The sequence below is a fragment of the Macrotis lagotis genome, chromosome X (genome assembly GCF_037893015.1).
Source record: "Macrotis lagotis isolate mMagLag1 chromosome X, bilby.v1.9.chrom.fasta, whole genome shotgun sequence".
Taxonomy (NCBI): domain Eukaryota; kingdom Metazoa; phylum Chordata; class Mammalia; order Peramelemorphia; family Peramelidae; genus Macrotis; species Macrotis lagotis.
The window spans coordinates 521,998,178-522,020,897 of record NC_133666.1 but is presented as its reverse complement, the minus strand read 5'-3'; the positions used below and the strand labels follow the sequence as shown (position 1 = coordinate 522,020,897).

Genomic DNA, 22,720 nt, shown 5'->3' with positions numbered 1-22,720 from the left:
AAGTGTCTGAGACCGGATTTGAACTCAGGTACTCCTGACTCCAGGGCCGGTGCTAGCCACCCCCATTTATTTTTACTGATGAGAAAACTGAAGCCCCAAGATGCTCCAGGACTTGAAAAGACCTGTCTTCTAAAACTAGTATTCTATCCTTCTTTTTCATTAGTATTATTTAAAGACTGGCTTGGCGGATAGACTGCTGGGCTTGAAATCAGGAAGACCTAGGTTCTAATGTGACTAGACATTCACTAAATCTGGGCAAGTCACTTAACCTGTTTGCCTTCATCCAGGGGAATGGGAGATGGTGAACTACTTCAACATCTTTGCCAGGAAAGACCCATGGACAGCACTGGTGTGCTGTGACCCATGGGGTCATGAAGAATTGAACACAATTGAATAAGGGGTTCTACTTACTTATTAATCACTATCTATATGTTACTTTTAAATCCAACCTGTGATTTCATTGCTATGGGGAATTACAGATGAGGAAACTTCCTGTACCAATACAATAAAAAAAAATCAACATTCAATAATATTTTCTATATGAGAGGTACTGTGCTAGATGGAAAAGTAGATACTGAACAAGGAGTCAGGAAGACTATATTTCAAACCATGCCTTCCACAATTAGCTATATTGTCAAATAACCTTGTTTTTCTCAATTTCAGTTTCTTCATCTTAAAAATGAGCTGGAGAAGGACATGGCATACCACTCCAGTATCTTTGCCAAATGGGGTTACAAAGAATTAGACACAACTGAAGAACAACAGCAAAATACTTTAATGCAAGCTATTATTATAGTGATTATTAGAGCTATAATGACAAAAATGAAAAAGACTCTGCTCTCAGGGAGCTTACACTCAAGGGAGAAAACATGTACATAAATGGGTATATTCGGGACATATCAAACACAAAGAACTTTTGAATGGAAAGGCAGATCAAAATATGCTCTGCAGCTTGGATTCATAGCTCATAAACCAAGAATATGAAAGAACCTCAGAGGTCTTCTAGACAGTCTTAGAATTCTAGGTTCATTGAAAAGTTAAGTGACTTGTCCAGTCTCACAAAATCTAGGTGTGTCAGAAGTTGGACCTGAATCTAAACCAAGTCTTCCTGATTTTCAGATCAGTTCTAAAGGTAGCAGACCGTATTGTCTTTCATACTTTATGGTTTTTTAATTTAAATCATGGATCTTATATATATTTTCATATATTTATTTTATGTCTACTTATATGAGTATATGTTGTCCCTCCAGAGGGAATCCAAGCTCCTTGAGGGCAGCAGGGAATTTCTCTTTTGCTTTTTTAAATCTCTAGTGCCTAGTATAGTATGTGGCAGCTAATCAGCACTTAAAAATGCTTGTTGCCTGATTCAAGTAATCTTCCACTAAATAGCATGATGATGATTTGTGCTTTTACATCACATCATTTCCTTCCCCTTCTTCTACCCTGCCAGTTTTCCTTGTTATCAAGACTAAAAAGGAAAAAGACATGTTATTTTTCACAAGTTTTTTTAATTCTTCCTCATTCAAAGACAAACTTTTCTTTACCACAGGAATAATTTCTCCAAATGAGTCAGATCTCCATGTAGTTAGGCTTGTTGCCTCTCCTTCTCAGCCCAAAGATCAAGGTTAACAGTATTAGCAACAAAGCTAATTGGATTCTAAATATAAAGCAATAGGATGACTGCCTGTGGGATCATTAAATTCCTGGGTCACTCTGGATGACTAGAGCTACAGGGGAAAGTCATTTTTAGTGGTAAATATATTATTTTCAGGAACAACTTTAAAGTTGTCTGGATCAAAGAGATCATTTAGATGTCAGTTTGTTTGAACACAGCACTGATCTCTTTGAATATTGGTGCTCTCAGGTTTTAGAGTTAAATTAAATATGGAGAAATAACAAGGGATTAACTAATATTATACAAGGGGGAAAGCATTGGACTGGGAGTAAGAGACGTGGGTTGGACCTAACTCTGGTATTTAATGACTGAGGAATGGTTGGGTTAGTTATTAAATTTTTATGGATTCCAAATTGGTACTAGCGGCTGAGTCTTTATGGACTGAAATAAAACTGATTCACATTTCTGGAATAAAAATACCCACTGACACTTCTAGGCAGGTTATTTCCAGGAGCTAGAGCCAAGGTTGAAGATGGGAGGGAACAGGTGGATCCAGAATAAAATGACCTGCTGTGTGATGAGAGTGGTGAGGAGATAATATAAAAGATGGGTAGGGTCACATCCATAATTGGCACCTAGGACAAATGATACTGAGAAGGTTGGGAACCTGGGTTGGGACTGAAGGACTGGCTACTGCTTGGGGGGGGGTGGGAAAGTGAGGTAGGGTTGGGATTTGAATCTAGATCTCCAAATCTATAACAGGCACTGTGTTAGATAGTACAGTGGATACTGGATTTGGGATTAGGAAGAACTGTTTAGAAACTGAGAAAGGATACCCCAGAAACTTGAATGGGAAAGAGACAATTGTGGAAATCAAATATGGAGGGGATTGCATTCCTGGAACACTACTATTGGAACCTTCCACATCTCTCATCCTGGAAAGGAAGGTTCCAATGTCTCTGCCCAGACAGAGGCACTGTGGCTGTTTCTAAGGCTGGGGATTCTTTTTCTCCATTTCTCTAAACCTAATCCTAAATGATCCCTATATACAGGTTCATAGATGATAGAGCTAAAAGGACTCCAGAGACTGGGAGAGAGGTACTGGAGAGTTTGTGGGGAGTAGTATATGAAGTATATGAAGGCAAAAGAAAGAAGGGAAATCCCAAGAAATGGCCGAAAAAATCTGAACATTCCTATGGCTGGCAGCTCTTCTGGGTGACTTGTCAGAGTCTGGCTTATATGCCTAATAAGAATGAATATTCACTGAATACTTTTACAAGGTTTGCAATGCATTTTAAACATACCGTTTCATTTGATCCTCAGAATATTCATGTTAGGTTGGTACTATAGATATTTTTGCCATTTTGAAGAAGAGGACTATAAATCTCAATAAGACTAAGGGATTTGTCTCTGGTCACACATCTAAGGCATGTTAGAGAAGGATTCAGTCCCAAGGTTTCTCTTGACTCCAAGTCCAATACTCTTTTTCATTTTAGCACAATGTCTTCAGCAGAGGATCATAGATTCAGAGCTGAAAAGGGAAATTTCAGCCCATGTAATGCAACCCCTTCATTTGTCACATACCCTGTTCCCCTTAACTTACTACATTCCTGCCAAACTAAACTACCCTATGTGCTTTTCCTTATACAAGAAAACTATTCTCTTTTCTGTGTCCTTTTGTACCAGAGGTGATCCTTGTTTGGAATGCACTCCCTATTTGCTTCTGCTTTTTAGAATCCCTAGCTTCTTGAAAACTAGCAGTGAAGACTGTCCTCATTCTTAGGTTGTTCCTACTCCCCTGAATTACCTTGTATTTGCTTTGTGTTTGCAGAGGAGACTGAATTGGATTGGATTGGATGCATGAAATATGTATGAAGATCAGCTTTGGGAGTGAGACAATCCCAAAGAAGCCTGTGCTCCTTTGGCAAGTTCTGGATACCATAGGTTATATTCCAATCTAACCCTTGCAAAACACACACACACACACACACACACATTAACTTATATGTGTACAAGTTTTGCCTTCTCCTTTAATTTTCCCCTGACCTATCAATGTAATGTAAACATCTAGAGGTCAAGGACTGTTTCATTTTTGTATTGAAACATTTACACCTAGCCCAGTTCTAGGCACATTGATTAAAAAAATGTTGTTGAATGAATACATGAATGAGGTAATGAAATTTCAGAAAGGGAAAGTGTCTTGCCCATAGTCACAAAGTAAAAACAAAGCTGATATTTGAATTCAGGCCTTCTAATATTAGATTCTACTTCATCATGTTTAGTGTACTGGTGTTACACTGGTGGGGGCTTTAAAAATGATAGGACTTTGATCAAGTCAGACCATAAAACAAACTATGACATGCTGCAGATAGTTTTAAAAGTTGACTATATCCAAATAAAGGCAAAACCAAGATGATGAAAAGTAGACTGAAGTTGTGTGGAAAGGCATTTCTCAGAAACCTCATAATTTTTTTTTGGTCTTGCAAGATAAGAGATCTCTATTGAACAAACCATTAATAATAGTAATGCTGATAATAATAATAATAATAATAATAATAATAATAATAATAATAATATGCAAAATTTCTCAACTTTCTCTTTTCATTAGTTGGATTCTGCTTCCAAGGAACTGTCTTTCATTGGCCCAGCCATCTCTGCTGCAATTCCAACACATACATGCTTCACCATTATATAACTGCTTAAGTTTATTACAGACATTGACTTTTTCAAACTACAAGGAGCCCTGCACAACATATCATCTAAATTTCTCATTATATAAATGAAGAAAGAAATGTCCTGAGAGTGACTTGCTTAAGGTCACAGAAGTGATGGAGCTAGGACAGAACCCATATTTCCTAGAATGAGAGTAAACTACCAATTGATTTAAGAGATCATAAAACCATAATATTTTTGACTCAGTAGAGTCTTCTGCCATAACTTTAAAATGTATGGCATAACAGAGTGCCACAATAAAGCAGCTAGGAGGTTCAATGGATAGAATACCAGGCCTGGAGTCAGGAAGACCTGAGCTCAAATTCATCCTCAGACATTTACTTCCTGGGAGACTCTGGGCAAGTTACTTAACCTTGTTTACCTCAGTTTCCTCATCTATAAAATGAGTTGAAGAAAGAAATGGCAAACTACTCTAGTATTTTTTGCCAAGAAAAATCCCAAATGTGGTTTTGAAGAGTTGGATATGACTGAAAAATAGCTTTAAAAAATTAGCCTTAGAAAGATCTATATTTAAATCCTATGTCAGATATTTATTTGGCTCTGAGATGCAGGGCAAATTACTAAACCTCTCATAGCTATGTAAAATTAAGATCAATAATGTCAACAATTTTCTTTCCAGAATTGTTATAAGACTCACAAGACATGCATATAAAATGCTTTGTAAACCTTAAGGATCATTTCTTACTATTATTACATTCATATGGTCATATTATCAAAGAACTAGCCAGGAAATGACCTTAGAGGCTAATTCCCTCCTACCCTCATTTTACAAATGAGGAAACTGAGGCCCAAGGTTAAATGACTTGCCCAAGGTCACACAGATAGTAACCATCAGAAGCAAGAATTAGGCAGAATTAGTAACAGTTGGTTGAAGCAGTAAAGAGACAGAATTAGGTTTGATGGAGAAAAACCCCTCCTAAAAACTAGAGCTGCCCCAAAATGAAATAGTCTCTCTTGGGAGGGAGTGAATGATCTCTTATCCTAGGCTTTCAGACAAAGGTTGGATTGTTGCCCCTTAATGAGAATGCTGGGTTGGATGGCTGATGAAATCCCTTTCAGTTTTGAGATTCTGTGGAAATCTCTGCCATTGGCACACACAACCAGTGTTAGATTCCCCAACTTCATCTGATTTTGAAGTTTTTATTGTTTTCTAATAACAGATTGGAAATCCTAACTCTCCAGTTTGGAAATTTGTTGTCAAAAGTTTTCTCAAAGTGGGAATATATGAATCTCTGAATTTAGAAAGGCTCTGGCTTTGAAGACAGCAGAGCCCATTTTCTTTGGTGTGGAATGACACAGATGTGCTGGCTCAGTGGGTTACAGGGTAAGGGCAGTTGAAAATGGAAAGGCAAACTTCAGGAATAAGTTCTTATCTCTCACTAATCTTGCTTAAAGTGTTCCTTAACGTTCATAAGGTTCTGATCACTGTATAATGCAGGACACTTTCTTTTAGTTTAACAAGAGTTAGTATTTATTGGTACTTTAACAAAGCTCTGTATGAATATAATCTAACTTGATCCTTGGAGATGGGAGTTATTATGATCCCCACTTTACAGATGAGAAAACTGAGGCTGGTAGGGATTAAGTGATTTGTCTAGGATTACATAATAAGTAAAATATCTGAAGAAGGATTTGAAATAATCCTAGAGATTTATTTGGAACTCTCTCTACCCCTTATATTGACACATATAAGGGGGGATGGGAGTAGGCAGTCTCTCCACCCACAAATGGTGGGTACAAATAATACACTCTCCTAAAACGGAAATAAGAAAACACTCCATTTGCCCACCTCCCATAGTCTCTGCTTGAACCTGACTTTTTTTATCCTTTATTATGGAAGAACACCATGACCTCAAGGAGGTGATGCCATGATAAGCATGTGAGTGAGATTTGAGTGAGGGTGCACTGTGCTAGGTCACTAGCCTCACTTTCCCCTCCAGAGTCAACTGGGTCCAGTGGCTAGATATGAATCAGGATCACTGGAGATGGCCCTGGATACGAGGCACTCAGGGTTAAGTGACTAAGCTAATAACAGTCAAGAATCTGAGGCTAGATTCAAACTCTAATCCTCCTAACTCTAAGGCCAGTGCTCTTTCCACTGTGCTACCTAGCTGCCCTGAACCTGACTTACATGGGGTTGGAATAGAGAGGATAACTACTGCAGAGGCTGAAGGTCACTGTGGTGGCTGATCAAGGAAAAAATAAAGTTCTCAGAGTAAAATATTTCTTTTCCTAACTCCGAGCAAATTGAACTTGAAAGATATAAAGCAGATACAAACTAAGAGAAAATCCCATTAAAAAAATTTTAAAAAAAAGGAAAGTAGATGGTGCAGTGGATAAAGTTCAGAAGGACCTGAATTCAAATCAGCTTTACACAGTCCCTGGGCTTAACCCTCATTTCACCTTCACTCAACCCTATTTACCTAAGTTTCCTCAACTGTAAATTGAGCTGAAGGAGGAAGTGGCAAACCACTCCAGTCTATGCCAAGAAAGACCCAAATGCTAAAGGGACAAGAATGGAAATTCTGACCACTACGGGATCTGGTTTATATGCTTCTTTTTACCAGTGAACGAGGAGCTCTCATTAAAATTGACTGAATTACAAAGGTCAGTTTCTCTTGTCCCCTCCTTTTATACTTTGAACTGATAGCAGAAATACAGAACAGATTAATCTTGCTCTTTGAGTAGACAGACTAGGAAAGATGTACAGAAGCATTTTGCTTTTGATCAGACCGCATGAGTTTCTTATGTAGTAATAGTGATTCTCCAGTAAAGATGCCTAGAGGTAAGGGAAAAATAAAGAAATACCCAAATGGGGTCATGAAAATCAACACAGCTGAAAGAACTCAACAAAAATTAAAGCATTGAGGGAATATGACTCTGGCCAGAGATTTTAAAATCAAGAAAGAGGGATGATCAGAGTCAAGACCAAGTATCTTATAGTTTAGTATACAAAGATACAAATGAAACCACAACTTTGAGCCAGATTCCGATTCTCCATCATTCAATAGGAATTTTTCTATAGAAAAGTTATTCCTCCCTTATTCTCAATCCCACATTCAACCTCTATAGCATTTTTAAAGATTAGTTGTGAGGGCTTTTCATGTTATAGCAGAGAACTTGGGAATAATGAACAAGGAATCCCTAACATATATAGGCCCTCCATAAAAGCCAGTTGTGGCCTGGGATGACACTGGGTTCTTGGAGCTTTTGCCAATGGACAACCAGTTCTAGCTTGTCTTGCCATGCTGGAAAGACTTCCAGTACATTCCCTGGGCTTCCTTCAAAGCTCAGCACCAACTTTTCCTAATCTTCCCAATTGCTGGCAATTCCCCTGATTCCCTGCAATTACCTTGCATTAACTAACTATATAGTTTTTCTCTACTTTTATGTCTAAATGTTGTTTCCTCCCTAAGGGTAGAGACTACTTCATTTATGCTTTTGTATCCTCATTGTTCATCACAGTGACTGATACAATAAATAAAATTATTAGTTGATTAAAATATGGGGTCACATGTGCAATATATCTTTGACCTAAAGTATAGCCTAGTTCTATATTCAGAAAGGCTCATTACCAGAAGATTGGGCACCAGATAATAATATTTTCTAGTCATGGTTAATATGTGGTAAAATGGAAAAGCTCATTGTATACAGAGTCAGAAGATATTGTTGTTTAAGCAGTGTCTGTGACCCCATTTAGGGCTTTCTTGGTAGAGGTACTGAAGTAGTTTGACATTTCATTCTCCAGCTAATTTAACAGATGAGGAAATTGAGGCAAATAGGGTTATGTGATTTGTCTAGGGTCACACAGCCAGTAAGTATCTGAGGACTGATTTGAGTTTAGGAAGACAAATCTTTAAGCCTCTAGGCCTAGCACTCTATCCACCCTTCTACCTGAGTTCAAATTCTATTTTTTGTCACTATATGATCATGGGCAAGTCACTTAAATTCTATAGATCTCAGTTTCGCCATCTATAAGGATAATAATAACAGCTAACATTTACATAGCATTTTAAAGCTTGCAAATCACCTTTTATATGTCATTTCACAACAGTCCTGGATGGCAAATATTATATGATATCTCCATTTTACAGATTAGTAAACTGAAACTGACAGGTTAAGTGACTTGTCCAGGGTCACACAGGTAAGGCAGTGTCTAAGACAGATTTGAACTTGGATCTTCCTAACTCCAAATCTAGTGTTCTATTCATTTAGAACATTGCAAAATTAGGAGTCTAAACTAGATGGCCTTTGAGGACCCTTCCAGATCCAAATCCATGATCCTACAATTTAAAGCATGGAGAAAGACTTCATACCATTGAAATCATAGATCTTTTGAATCATAATTGCTTAAATAATCATAATGATTATTTTTCAGATTTGTGTTAAGTGAACTTCAATAATATCTATTCCTGAAAAGCTTATATCTCTATGTGCTGTATGGTTACAAAGAGTTTTATATGCGTTATCCCATTTTATTCCTATAAAAAGACTTATGAAGTAGATAATAGAAGTATTAACATCTCCATTTTCTATATGGATAAACTGAAGTGTTAGAAGACCAGGTAACCATGACCAAGGTTACTAAGCTAGTAAGTGAGTTCTTTAGATTCAGGGTCAGAAGATAGAATTCTTGATTCAGATAGCATTTTTTATATGGCTGTCAATCTGTCAATGAAAGTGTGATTAATTTACTTTCTTTTGGGAGTGGTCTTTTTGGGATTAAAAAAAACAACAACCCCAAAACCCAAACTCCATAGTGTAGGAGTCTAAATTGCATGACTAATAGTCTATACTAGATATTAAAAATCCAGACAGACTGAAGGCAAAATGTTTTTCACTCATAGACTCTCTCCTAACCAACCAAGGCTGTTACTTTACTTACTTAGTCACTGACTTGATTCGGCCTCTTTTGCCAGCCAATGCTTCATTATAGGGAGTAGTGGAAAAAAAAAACTCTCACAGGACTGATAGTATCAAATTCTCTGAGTGTGTAATCTGTCTGGCACATTTACAACCCTTCCAATCTGTAGAAAGCATTGCTAGACTCAGCTGCATCAAGTTTAAAAGTCTGAGGGAGAGTCAATAGAGAGAGCAGCCATTGTCCAGAGACTTGAGTGCAGTCATAACTTTTGCCTTCACCTTGGTAGAGATCTTGTAAGGTTTGTGACCTTATGACACTCTGAATTTATGCTCAGAAAATCATACTGGGTGACTAATTTTACTTTCATATTTCATGTTCTGGCATTCCATGTTATGAAGTCACAAAAGTGATTGTGTTAGAAGGATCAGTGTCTGAGGTCACATACGCAAATAGGTGTCTATTGTTGCCTTAGGCTTTTCATTTTTTTTTAAAGGAAGAGAGATCTTTCTTGTCAAACAATTCTAGGGTCTTATCACATTCACAGACAGGAAATTCTTTGTTATGTCTTACTCTACATCCAGAATTAAAGTCATGGCATGATATGGTCATAGAGTAAGAGCTGAAAAGGTCATTGGGTCCAATCTGTTCATTTTTCAGATGAGAAAAGAGAGGATGAGTGAATTGATTAAATTTACTGTTTAGTAAATACTGGGGTGGAACATTGAGTACTGTTCTTTTTGCTCTAACTTCTGTGTCATAAGACTTTAGAATGCTGTTCATTCATCTGTAATATGGTCTATAGCTATTCAAGAGTAATTGAAGTTTTCGATTCTTGACTGAGATTTTCACTGGTTTCAATACCTTCATCCTTACCTCAATACCTTTATCCATATCTCACAGAGTTATTGTGAGGAAAATATTTTTAAACTGCAAAGCACTATATGAATGTGAATTATCATTAGCTCCAACCACTCAAGGCCGATTTAAACCACACATGGCCATTCTTTTTTTAAAAAGTCTTTGCAGGTACTCCAGAATTCTGTAGCCTTTTCCTCTTGTAAACTAATCTCAAGGTTAAATTTTCTTTTTTTTAAACTTTAATAAAGATTCTATTAGAAACATTCAGATGTCTGATTTGTTATCTCTCTTTCCCTATCTTTGCTCTTTGTTTTCTATTAAATTTTGAAAAGTATTGTACTGAATGCAAAAGGTTAAAAAAAATAGGAGCCATAACTCCTGAATTCAGGCACTTACAATCTGGTTGTTATCTTTCTATAGAGGTAAATCTATTCTTTGCATGAGCCAAAATGTAAAAAAAATAATAGATTGCCTTTGAACAAAATATTTTGAGATTTGTATATGCTATCTCATTTGATTCTTATAGTAAGCTTGTGAGGTAGGTGTCATTATTAAATACCCCTTTTACAGAAGAGAAAACTGGGGCTGAGAAAGATTAAGGAGCTTGCCCGTCACTACACAGTATCTAAAAACCAGTTTCAAACTCAGGTCTTCTTGAGTCCAAGTCAACTATTTCTACTATAAAAGTTATTAGTATGGTTTAGGAAAAGGTTGATAGAGTGTTTGAGGAGAGGGTTCTTTAGAAGAGGGATTGAAGGAAAATTTCTAGTTATTATTGGGGGTCATCATAATATCATGGGAAGATTACGTCTTCATCCCTAGCAGATAGTTTACTAGTCTCTGAGTATTTTTAGCCATATATATATATATATGCCACACAGCTAGGTAATTATTAAGTGTCTGAGGCTGGATTTGAACTCAGGTACTCCTGACTCTGGGGGCTGGTGCTCTATTTACTGTGCCACCTAACCACGCCCTATATTTTTCTTCCTATTCCACACACTCTTCTTGTAGCCAAATGAATTCTGTACACTTCAACTTATGAAGTCTTTATTAAATTGAACTAAATTAATTTCAGAGAAGGGAAAATGTCTTTTTTTATCTTTCTTAGTGTCCTCAATAAATGTTTGAGTCAAATTGAATTTATCTAAAATAAGGACCAATTTATGTAGTCTTAATTAGACTTATAGGCTTTGCCTGGACATGATAACTAGAGTTATGGGATTTGCTCCATGGTGAAGAAATTTTGAGGTCATACTTTGTATTCTGCTTACCTGGTTCCAACCATTAGCAATAATGGTCCTTTTCGCGGGGGCACTTTTCCTTCTCTGCTCTGATTACCTATAGCTTTGTTCTCACCTTCAGCAGAGAGTTTCCCCATCCTCTTTTAATTCCTGTGTTTTCTTTTGTTAATTATTTCCTAAAAATCTTATATATATAGCTTGCTTTGTATATATTTATTTGCATGTTTCCCCCATTAGATTGTAAGATCCTCAAAAACAGAAACTCCCCCCCCCCCCTTTTGTATAGTCAATGGATTTGAAATTGCAAGTTGCAATTGGTCTTTATCGATTTTGTCAGTAGAACAAACTGCTCTCTAGTCTCTGGTAGTCATGAATTCTATTCAGGCTAATTAATTTCCATTTGATTAAATTTAATGCTCAAACATTAGGTACCAGCACAGTGCTGAGTATGAGTAATAAAGATAAAAAGGAACAAAAAGTTCTTCCCCTCAGGAAGCTTAAACTTTAAAGGGGGAAGAAGGAAATGACAAGTATAGTTAGGTGGTAGAGTGCATAAAGCATTGGATCTGATGTCAAGAAGACTTGATTTTAAATCTTATTTCAGATATGTACTAGCTATATGACTGTGGTCAAGTCATTTAACCTTTGTTTGCCTCAGTTTCCTTATCTGTAAAATGTGGACAAACACTATGGTGTCTTAAATCAGAGAGGAGATGAGCTGTTTAGGAAGAAGAATAGACTCAAAAGTCTTAATTTATGTAATGTTCAAAGAACCTCTATAGTTCTGTAGAACTGGGCAGTTCTTGTTAGGGATGTAGGGATGTGTATTGCAGAAGAGGATGGGCATGGAGTTTCTTTAATAGGATTTAACATGTTTGAAAAGCAAACATTAAACAGATAATTCATAATAATAAACATTGATTCAGATCCTTCCATTGTACAAATTTTGACCTGGGAGTAAGTAATCCTTTTGGAGACTATTAACTCTTTCAAGTCACAACATGATTATTTAGGCAATATATGTCCTATTTTGAATAAAATTAAAAAAATTGAGCTGTCTTCTGGTTAATTTCCAACTGCAGTGTCAATTCATATTCATCATCAAGGGACATTGCAATGGTAAAGAGGCCTTGGTTATGCAATCACTGGTCCACATCTACCCAAGGGCAGATGGGGATTTCAGTGACATATGCTGCTTCAGTTATTCAACCTTGATGGGGTCTGTCTCTGGTTTCAATCCAGACTTCCTGGGCTATCTCTTCAGAGCTACTTAAAATCTGTTGATAAATTTGATGATATTCTTGGTTTAATTTCTGCTTGGACAGATTTCTTAAGGGAAGATTAATCAATCAACAAATATTTATTAAACCAGCAATTGTGCTAAAAACTGGGGGAGGGGTGGGTGTATACAAAAGGAAGCAAAAGATAGTCCCTTTCCTCAAGGAGCTCACAATTTGATGGACAAGTCTTAACTTGGCTGTATATAAGGATTGCAATCCTTGTTTCCATTTCATAGCTATTCTTTTGTATTAGGAGAAAAGAGCTCTTAGTGGGCAGTGCAGTGGCTCAGTGGAGAGAGTTCTGGGCTTAGAGTCATGAATACCTGAGTTCAACTATTATTTTATTAGAAACCAAGAGGGATGGGAATTCAGGGAAGCCTAGAAGGATTTGCATGAACTGATGCTAAGTAAGATGAGCAGAACCAGAAGAACATTGTACACCCTAACAGCAACATGGGGGTGATGGTCATCCTCGATGGACTTGCTCATTTCATCAGTGCAATAACCAGGCACAGTTTTGGGCTATCTGTGATGAGGAACACCATCTGTATCCATAGAAACAATTGAGTTTGAACAAAGGCCAAACACTATTACCTTTAATTTAAAAAAAAACACATTATCTTATATAATTTTGCTATCTCTTATACTTTATTTTTCTTCCTTAAGGATATGATTTCTCTCTCATCACATTCAACTTAGATCAATATATACCATGGAAACAATGTAAAGACTAAAAGACTGCCTTCTGTGGGGGGGTGGGGGAAGGGAAGCAAGATTAGGGGGAAAATTGTCAATTCAAAATAAATAAAATCTTTAAAAAAAAAGAATGCAAATAAAAAGGAAGACCTGAGTTCAAATGTGAGCTCAGACACTTAGTAGCATGTGACCCTAGAGAAGACATTTAACTCTGCCTCAGTTTCCACATCTGTAAAGTGAGCTGGAGATGGAATTGACTAACCACCCTCATGTCTTTGCCAAGAAAAACCCAAATGGGATCATGAAGAGTCAGACACACTCAGCAACATGTTTACTTTCTGTCTATTGAGTAGAAGATACAAATTTAAGAAATTATCGAAGCAACAGTTTTCACAGCAAATGTGCCAAAGAAAAACCCTGAATGAGCTGAAATTACTCTCCTGGTCTGTGATTACAAACATGAAAAACATCAGCGTTTCCAGATGCTGCTTTCAGCACTTTTTTTTTTTGAGACCAGGATCCATTGATGTCAGTTATTTTATGCTATCCCTGACCATTAACCCATAACAATAGCATCTGACTTTACCATGCAAAGGACTTCTTTTTTTTTCTTTCAGAATTCTGATGAGATGAACTCTTAAGAGATCTGAAACCCTTGGCAAGGTCATAAATCTTTGCACCAGAATGTCAGCAGGACCTTGGTTTTAGGGTTGTGGTTCCTAATTGCTGCTTTAAAATTGCTTTGTGCAAAGAGTTTGCACTGAATTTACAGAAAACAAAACAGTGATTTCTTCTCTGCAGGACAGTCAATTTGCAACTTTGAGATTTCCAGCACCTGATTTTGACTAAGAGAGTTTTCTGTGACTATGTTAATGATTTACATAGAAGATTTTAGTTTGGAACTATGGAGGTTGGAGGTGTGGTGCTGGCCAAACTCCCCAGGCACATATACTCATTCAACAGCTCTAATTCTCTACTCCATGATGTAGCCACAAAAATTCTAGTTCCCAAACACATCCCCTTTTCTCTCTGTTTTTACAAAACCCCAAAATACACCACTCTGAGAGCTTCCAGACTACGCACTACTCGATACCAACTCCCAAAACACATAGCTACAGAATCCCAACTTCACATTCAGCCATTTGTTCATCACAACCAATGCATCTTTTTATCCTTCTGCATCTGCAGCACCAGCCAGGCTCCTCATGGCCATAAATATCAGCCATTTCTAAAACCTCTGCATGAAACTCAAGTCAATTGCTTGCTCCTTTTTTGCTACAGCCCTAGAAGAGGTGGGAGGGGACCTTCCTGCCCAAAAGGAACCATCTTTATCTTTCTTTCACTTTCAGTCCCATAGACCCAAGTTCCGGATGTTGCATCATCCAAAATAACAAGTATGAGACGTATAAAGCAATATGGGAAAATACATGTGAAGTTAGGTAAAGCAAAGAAAGCAGAATTACTACAAGATATAAACTGCTAAGTGGCATCAATATGTTTATATGTTCATTTGTACATTAAAAATGTTTGGAAGGGGACAGAGTAAGTTTTTTGAGATTAAACATATAATATAAACAGTTTTCATTTCAATAAAAATGACATTATTATATACTTTTGTTTCCTTGATTCTTTTTTTGGTTGAGTCAGTTCACAATGAAAAACTATTTAAAAGTAAGCCTCCATTGTTGCGCTTATATCTTGCTAAAAGAGGGAGGTAAATGCTTCTATTATAAGTAGCCGAAGTGGGAGCCACTGTGGGAGTGACATCTTAGTCACTTGGGCTAATTAGTGGGAAATTAAAATTGCTCAGGACCTAGAAAATGAAAAAAAAATCCTACTAATTTACTAGAGACAAATACTTTACTTATCAAGCAGTTTGTTTCTTCTCAGGCCATGTGAGGTCAGAGAAGAAAGCTTCCAATGCTCCTGAAGTCACCAGTACATTAGATTAGGCTGGCTTCTAAAGTATTAAAAACAAAGCTGAGTGTCTGGGTACTGCCATAATTCAGTGAACTGAATACACCAGCTTGAATTCTGTGATTGAGTGAGCACCCCAGGCTGTGGGAACTTCCTGCTCCAATAAAGATGAAAACTCATTTAAGAGTTAGCAGATAATTCCTAAAAGTCATATAGAAATCAGATAGTTTGACCAGGACATAGTGTCCAAGGCAATTTTTGAACCCAGGTCTTTTCAATTCCAGATATCAAACACTATCTACTATTCCAAAATTGCCTTTATCAAATATATCTGATATACCACGAATGCTTTTCAGTTTTAGAGTTTTGAGGTGTATCAGTAGCTGGGAATTCAGGGCCAATCTTATATTTCTCTCCTACCTTCTTTCTGTAATATTCCTAGAGATTCTCTATAATTCTCCCTGATCAATATAATTTTTCTCCCTGAAGTAAACATGAATGATTATGTATTTTATTTTCTTATATGTCCTGAAAGATTCCAGAAGCCAATTCAAAATGATTAGAGGGGCAATGTGAATATAGTGGAGAGAAGATTCCTCTTTGTATCAGCCTGGGAAGATGAATGGATAATATACTGGGCCTGGAATCAGAAAGACTTCAGCTGAAATCTGACCTGGACACTTACTAGCTATGTGACCCTCAGCAGGGCACTTAACTTCACTTTCCTCATCTGTAAAATGGGGATGATAATAATAGTACCTACCTCTCAGGGAATTGTGACACATAAGTTTAAGAGACATAGTTTTGGGGTGATTAATCATTTTATTACTAATTCTAGCAGAAAATAAAAATAATAATTCTCAAATGCCAAAGACCCCCTTATGGAACTCACTCAACACATATATGTCCTGGACAAGTGGGTTTTCCTGCAATGGTGATGAATTCTGATTGGTTAACAATTAATGAGAAGAATTAATATTATAATGAAAAGTGAACCCATCCTAATGAGAGGTTGAAGGATGTGATTTTGATCACTCTTGCTTTGAGACCACCTCCAGTCTCTGGTAGTCTAGACAAAGGATCTATCCCTAGACAAGTCTGAGTAGAACACTATGGGGTAGATTTCAATTTAGATTAAATTTTTTGTAATACTCTCTAGTTGGGTAGGGTCTCCTATCCTGATCTCCTAATCCTAGGATTTGAGATATCTCATCCATTAGCAATTCCCTTCAGTTCAGTGTAATTCAATAACTGATTATTAATATGAGAGATAATGCCTGGCAACATAGTGCCATATAAATGTTGGCTATTGTTATTATTTTTAAACAAAAAACCTGAATGCAAGTCTTAGCTTTATCTTACCTCAGGTAAGTCAGTTCCCTTCTCTTGGACTGAGGTTTTTCCATCTGTAAAATGAGGAATGGACTAGCTGCTGATGTCAAAATTTCCTTCCAGTTCTAATATTCCATAGTCCTGAAAATATTGGTCTTGGACCCAAAGAATGAATAATGACCCTGCCATTTCTTAGGTAGTACTCTAATCCACAAAGTAAAAGGTCTATTGGCTCTTACCAAATGGATGTCCACTATTGACCAGTTTGTGTCCCCCTAAATCATGGGGGCATGGCATCTCCAGGATCTCCCTGAAGAAAATGGACTCTGCACATTCCCTGAGGCTACACTTGAGAATAATATTAAAAATAAACAAAAACTCCCTCCTTGAGATATTAAGGCCATAATCCCTTAATGCATGATTTGTAGCCTTGAGGCTATTCCCTAGAGTTGTGTCAGCTTAAACAAAACAGTTAAGGTTCCACAGTATTCATTACCCTTAGATTACAAAATAGTAAGTAGTTATTAACTGTTATTAAGAGAAGCTATAATTATAGTACTATCAGACAGAGTATGTGGTCTCTTTTTTTATGTACAAGCGATTTCAACCTATTTTCACCGCTGTTCTAATTAGAAAAGGACCTATTAATCTCTAGCCCCCTGGCTTTTCCTATCCACCTAGGAATAATAGGCTCCCTTATCCACCCAAACTAAACAGAGAGACCCTGCCAGGACAGATTTCCCTTCCAAAGACCCAGATGACAATGACTTCCTTCCCTGGGAGGCCTTGAACAGTATGGGCCACAGCTTGTGAACTTGTGACATAGAAAGCAAGGAAAGATTTGGAAGCTAGGGATCTTAAGATACTAGTGCTAGACCTGGAAGGGATTTCAAAGGTCATTTAGTCTAGCCTCATCATTTTAGAGATGAAAAAATTAAGAGAAAAGAAGTGATTTTCACAAAGTTACACAAGGTTATTCAATTAAGTTGGGATTTGAACTCAGGTCCTTGACTCCAGATCCATCGGGCTTTCCATTGCTCTTGTTTTAATGGTGATGTTGATGATGATAGTTTCTATGGTGTTATAATTTTCTAGTTACTGGCTGCATTCTAGACTTCTCTCTTGTCCTCCAGACTGAATACTTTCTTCCTTCTTCCTCCTTCCTCTTTCATCTATGTTGTTGTATAGTTGATTTCTGTCTTGTCCAGCTCTTTGTAATCTTCTATGTGTTTTTCTTGGCAGATACACTCATTTTATAGGTGGGGAAATTGAGACAAACAGGGCTTTCCCACTATTGCACAGCTCACTAGAGAAGCCAGAAAGGTTTTGAACTCACATTCTGATAAAAGAGACAACATGCAAATAATCATGTATTTGCAAGACTATATATGTAGTGTAGATGGCACATAAGCTCACTATCTGTGTAACCATGGGCAAGTCACTCAGTGTGAGGACCAGGAATAACCTTTGTCAAAAGATAGAATTTGAATTGAGTCTTGAAGGGGAGCCAGGAAAAGTCAGAATCTGAGCAAGAAGATAAGACTTGAGAATTCAATTGGGAATATGAAGATAGAGAGGATTTAGCCTATTCACAAATAGTTTACAATCTAATACAAAGGAAAAATTCTTACATAATTAATAGAATACAAGAGAAATAAATGTAATGGATAGGTAAAGTGCTATGAGATATTTGAGGATAGAGAAATTGCTTTCATTTAGAGTCAGGAAAGATTTTGTAGAGAAAGTGACATATAAGTTGAGCTGTGAAGAATGATGGAGAAAATTGAATATGAAGGGAAACTCATTGTAGACAAAGATTGAGAAAATGGAAAAAAGGTAGAAGACTGGACAAGAAGAGTAGATATAGTACAGGCTTAGCTTGTTTTTATTACTTTGTGAAGATTTTTTTTGCCCTTTTTTGTTTTTGTGTTTGCTTATTTGCTTTTAGAATTTGAAGGGTTTTGTCAACCGTGCATCCAAAAATCCAATGGGACCATTTTTTCCCCCTAACAGTGTGCCTTTGTCCAACATCATGGATTTCTGTCACATTTTGGTAATTCTCACAATATTTAATTATTTATTATTATATCTGTTTATGGTGATCTGTGATCAGTGATCTTTGATGTTTTAAAGTATTTGTTTTGGGGTGCCACAAACTGCCTCCATATTAGAGAGTGAACTTAATAAATTTGTGTGTTCTGACTGCTTCATTGACAGATTCTTCCCCATTTCTCTCTGTCCATCTTTTCAGTTCTCCCTTTTCCCTGAGAAATAACAATATTGAAGAATACTACATAAATTTAATTGATAAGGCAGTGGCAAGATTTGAGAAAATTGACTCCAATTTTGAAAGCTGTTGTACTGTGGGTAAAATGCTACCAAGCAGCATTAATGCTTCAGAGAAATCCTTCATGAAAGGAACAATCAATTGATGTGGCAAACTTCATTGTTATCTTATTTTCATAAATTAAGAAAATTGATATGAACAAATTTTAAGAAATTGCAGTTACCCCAACCTCAGCAACCACCACAGCTCAGTCAGCAGCCTTTCACATTGAGGCAAGATCTTTTGCCAACGAAAAGGTTATGACTCCCTGAAGGTTCACATGATTAACATTTTTTTTTTTAGCAAAAAAAGGTATTTTGCATAAAGGTATTTGCAATGTTTTTTTAAACATCCTACTACTGTATACTTAATAGACCTCAGTATAATGTAAATATAACTTTTATACAAACAAAAATTCATGTGACTTACTTTTTTACAATATTCACTTTATTACAGTGATCCAGAACTGAACCCTCAATATTCCTGTAGTTTATTTTGTCTTGAATGTATAGAATTTGAAGAATATGAAAATAGACTGGAAGGGTAGGTTATAGTTAAATTATGGAGGGTATTGTATTCCAGAGCAAGTAATTTATAATTTATTATCCTCCCCCTCCCATTATTCCTATCTGATTATTCCTTCACATGAAAATTCTCTAGTTTTTGGATACATCTCTCATATTTCACCAAAATTTGTACTCATCAGCATCTTCTACTACTACTACTACTACTACTACTACTACTACTACTACTACTACTACTACTACTATTACTGCTACTGCTACTGCTACTGCCTCTGCTATTGCTACTGCTACTACTACTACCACTACAACTTCTACTACACCCACCAACATCATCACTACCACCAATAACTAGCTAGCGAGCATTTATAGTACACTTTAAGGTTTGCAGACATCAGATGTTTTTATAGACATCATCTTATTTAATCCTCATTTTACAGATGAGGGCACTGAGCCTGAGGGAATTTAAGTGATTTTACAAGAGTCACACAATTAGTCAGTGTCTGAGGTAGACACTATAGTCTTCCTGACTTCAAATTCTATTGTGAAGATGTATAAAATAACTACTATCTATAACTGAATAAAGTATTAGAATGTGAGTTTTGCTGCAGTGGCAACACACTAAAATCTCCTTCAGTATAACTGAGGGAACAGCATAGGATAAGGATGATGTCTATGGCATCCTGTTGCAATATAATTTTGTTTTTTTAATGCATCTTGGAGATTATGACTATTTAGTAGGGTTACATTACTGATATGGTGGTATTAAAATGTTTTTCTTGAATTTTTAGGGATTAATGTTCTCTTTGAGCAACAGTTTGGTCTGTGATAATGGTATAGTTTATTGGTTGAGTACTCAAAGATATTTTGAGGTTTGTTTTTGTAGTACAGGGATCTGTCATCTGTCAGTTCGTGAAAAATAGTGAGTTTCTAAATGTACGATTCTAGCCAGTAGGTCATGTCTTTCTAGATATTGGAAAGGTGATAAATATTTATAGTTATTATGCATTGTTTCTATTTGAGGCTTTCTTTCAATAAGAGATCAGTGATTCTTTCTATTTTCACTTTTTTCCACTGGTTCTAAAAAGTCTGGGAAATTTTATTTTATGATTTAATGCAATTAGAAGTCCAAGCTTTTTTTTTTCTCTGTAATGGCTTCCAGATAATACAATGATCCTTATACTTTTCCTCCTTTATCTATTTGACAATCAGTTGTTTTGCTTTGGGAAACCTTAAATTTTCTTCTTTAGTCCTTTGACTTTGTTCTAATATTTATTTTTTGTGTCCCATTGGGTCATTAGCTTATATTTGGTGCATTCTAATTTTCAGGGAGTTTGTTGTTTGGACAAGGTTATATTTCTCTTGTGCTAAGCTGTTAATTCCCTTTCCAAATCTTTCTTCCATGTTCTCACTTCTTTTCCCAATTTCTTCTTCAAGTGCTGGTACTCCAAGTCTCTTTCTCACTTAATTGTGCATATGTGATCCAAGATAGAGAGGTTTCTGGGGAATGATAGAGATTTCCAGAGGAGTGCAGTCCAGTGGGAAATGAAGCATCCATGACTCTTAATTCCCCCCTCCCCCTTTCTCTCAAATGCAGACATATTTTGTGCAGTTCAAAAAATGACACCTTTGAAGAGGTAAGGAAACTTGAGAGTGGAGAGGTAGAAAATACAATTTCTGATAGCCCCAAATAATCAAAGTATTTATTTTGTCTCATATGAAAAATTCTTAGCATTTCTGTTTTATATTCATTTCTCATCCTTCTGGTTTTAGGAGGGGAAAATAGGCATACTTGTGACTCTTTGACACTAATTACAGCTAATGGAATCAGGAGCTTGATTCATAAGGGAAATTATAGATTTACTGTTATCAGATTTCTACTATAATTCTTCCTTCTTCACATTTCTTGCCCACCCTCAGCCCCTTACTCTTCCTTGGACTTATCCAGCTGTTGCCTGTAAGGAAATAATAAACTTATACATTGTATACATTTACATTATTACACAGAATGCTATTTGTGTTGCTACTATGTTAACCAGGCTTACATAATAAAAGAATGAAAAACAAAATATGTCCCTTTCCTTTACAAGCATATATCTGTCTGGTTCTTGAATCAGAATGATATTCCTTCCAGATTCTTCTTAGGGGACCCTATCACAGAAAATAGAGCTCAGACAATAGGCTCTCTGAGAATAAGACTATAAGGGATTGCTGACTGATCAAATCAGGAAATGCTGCTCTGTTCATTTATGTTTACTAGTGGGATTGTTTGTTCTTGCTTCAAATCTAGGATGCTCAGGGGCATCAAAATTATTTGATATTCACAAACTAAGCTCTCATTTGAAACTAAATGTGTACAGAAGACCCATGTTTGTAGAATTGGCAAGTTTGTTTCTCACTAGTGATGTGTCAATAGTATTTTGATTTAACCATATAAACTCAAACTATTATGTGATTTCAAGCAATATGAAATTAAATGAATAGAATTTTTTGGAGGGAAAAAACCCCAAGATTTGCATGACCTTTGTGTGTCCAAACTTGTAGATTTATTTTCTTGCTGGGTAAATTCCAGTATAACTTTACTCAGCTGGCAGAAAGCTTTGAAAATGACCCTTCACCTCCTAAATGCATCATGTTCAGATTATACATACCATATTTTCTCCATGTATAAGATGCACCCTTTTATGAAAAATTTGGGGTCTAAAAACTGGGAGCATCTTGTTACAGTGGTTGTAGATTTTTTTACTGGCATTTCCATACTTTTCAAACTTGTTGTCTTTGCACTTATTGTTTTGCTTTTGTTACTGATACATTAGGTTACTTTTTGCCATGTTCTGCCCACAAATGGTTCAGAAAAAATTTTCATACAGTGCTGAATTCAAGTTCAGAGTGATCCAAAGGTGAATGGAATCGTGCTGCTGAATGTAAGTTTAGTCCTCCTCCAACTGAGAAAACAACTGGAGACTGGCTAAAGGAAGAGGAAACTACTGAAAATGCCCCAGCAGAAGAAGGCTATGAGAGGCAAGTCAGCAAAATGGCCTGATTGAGAAAGGGAATTGAAGATATGGATTGAAGAGAAAAGGACAATTGGAATGGTGGTTCAGCATGAGGCAAGAAGAATTACTGATGAAAAAGAAGTTACTGACTTCAAAGGAAGACACAATTGGTGCTTCAGGTTCATGAAATGGAATGAACTAAGTATGTGTCTATGCATCAGACTTGCTCAAAAGATGCTTGAAAGATATGAGCAGAAGGACCTTGAATTTCATGATGAATAAAACTTGAGTTCAATAACTTTATGTAATAATTTTTTTTTCAAATTTCAGGCCCCCAA

General features: G+C 36.5%; 1 protein-coding gene across 2 annotated transcripts in view; it reads right to left on the bottom strand.

The window, feature by feature from the left end:
- Nucleotides 1-22,720, bottom strand: part of NEDD9 (neural precursor cell expressed, developmentally down-regulated 9) — a 229,980-nt gene that overhangs the window by 89,612 nt on the left and 117,648 nt on the right. The window lies entirely within an intron of this gene.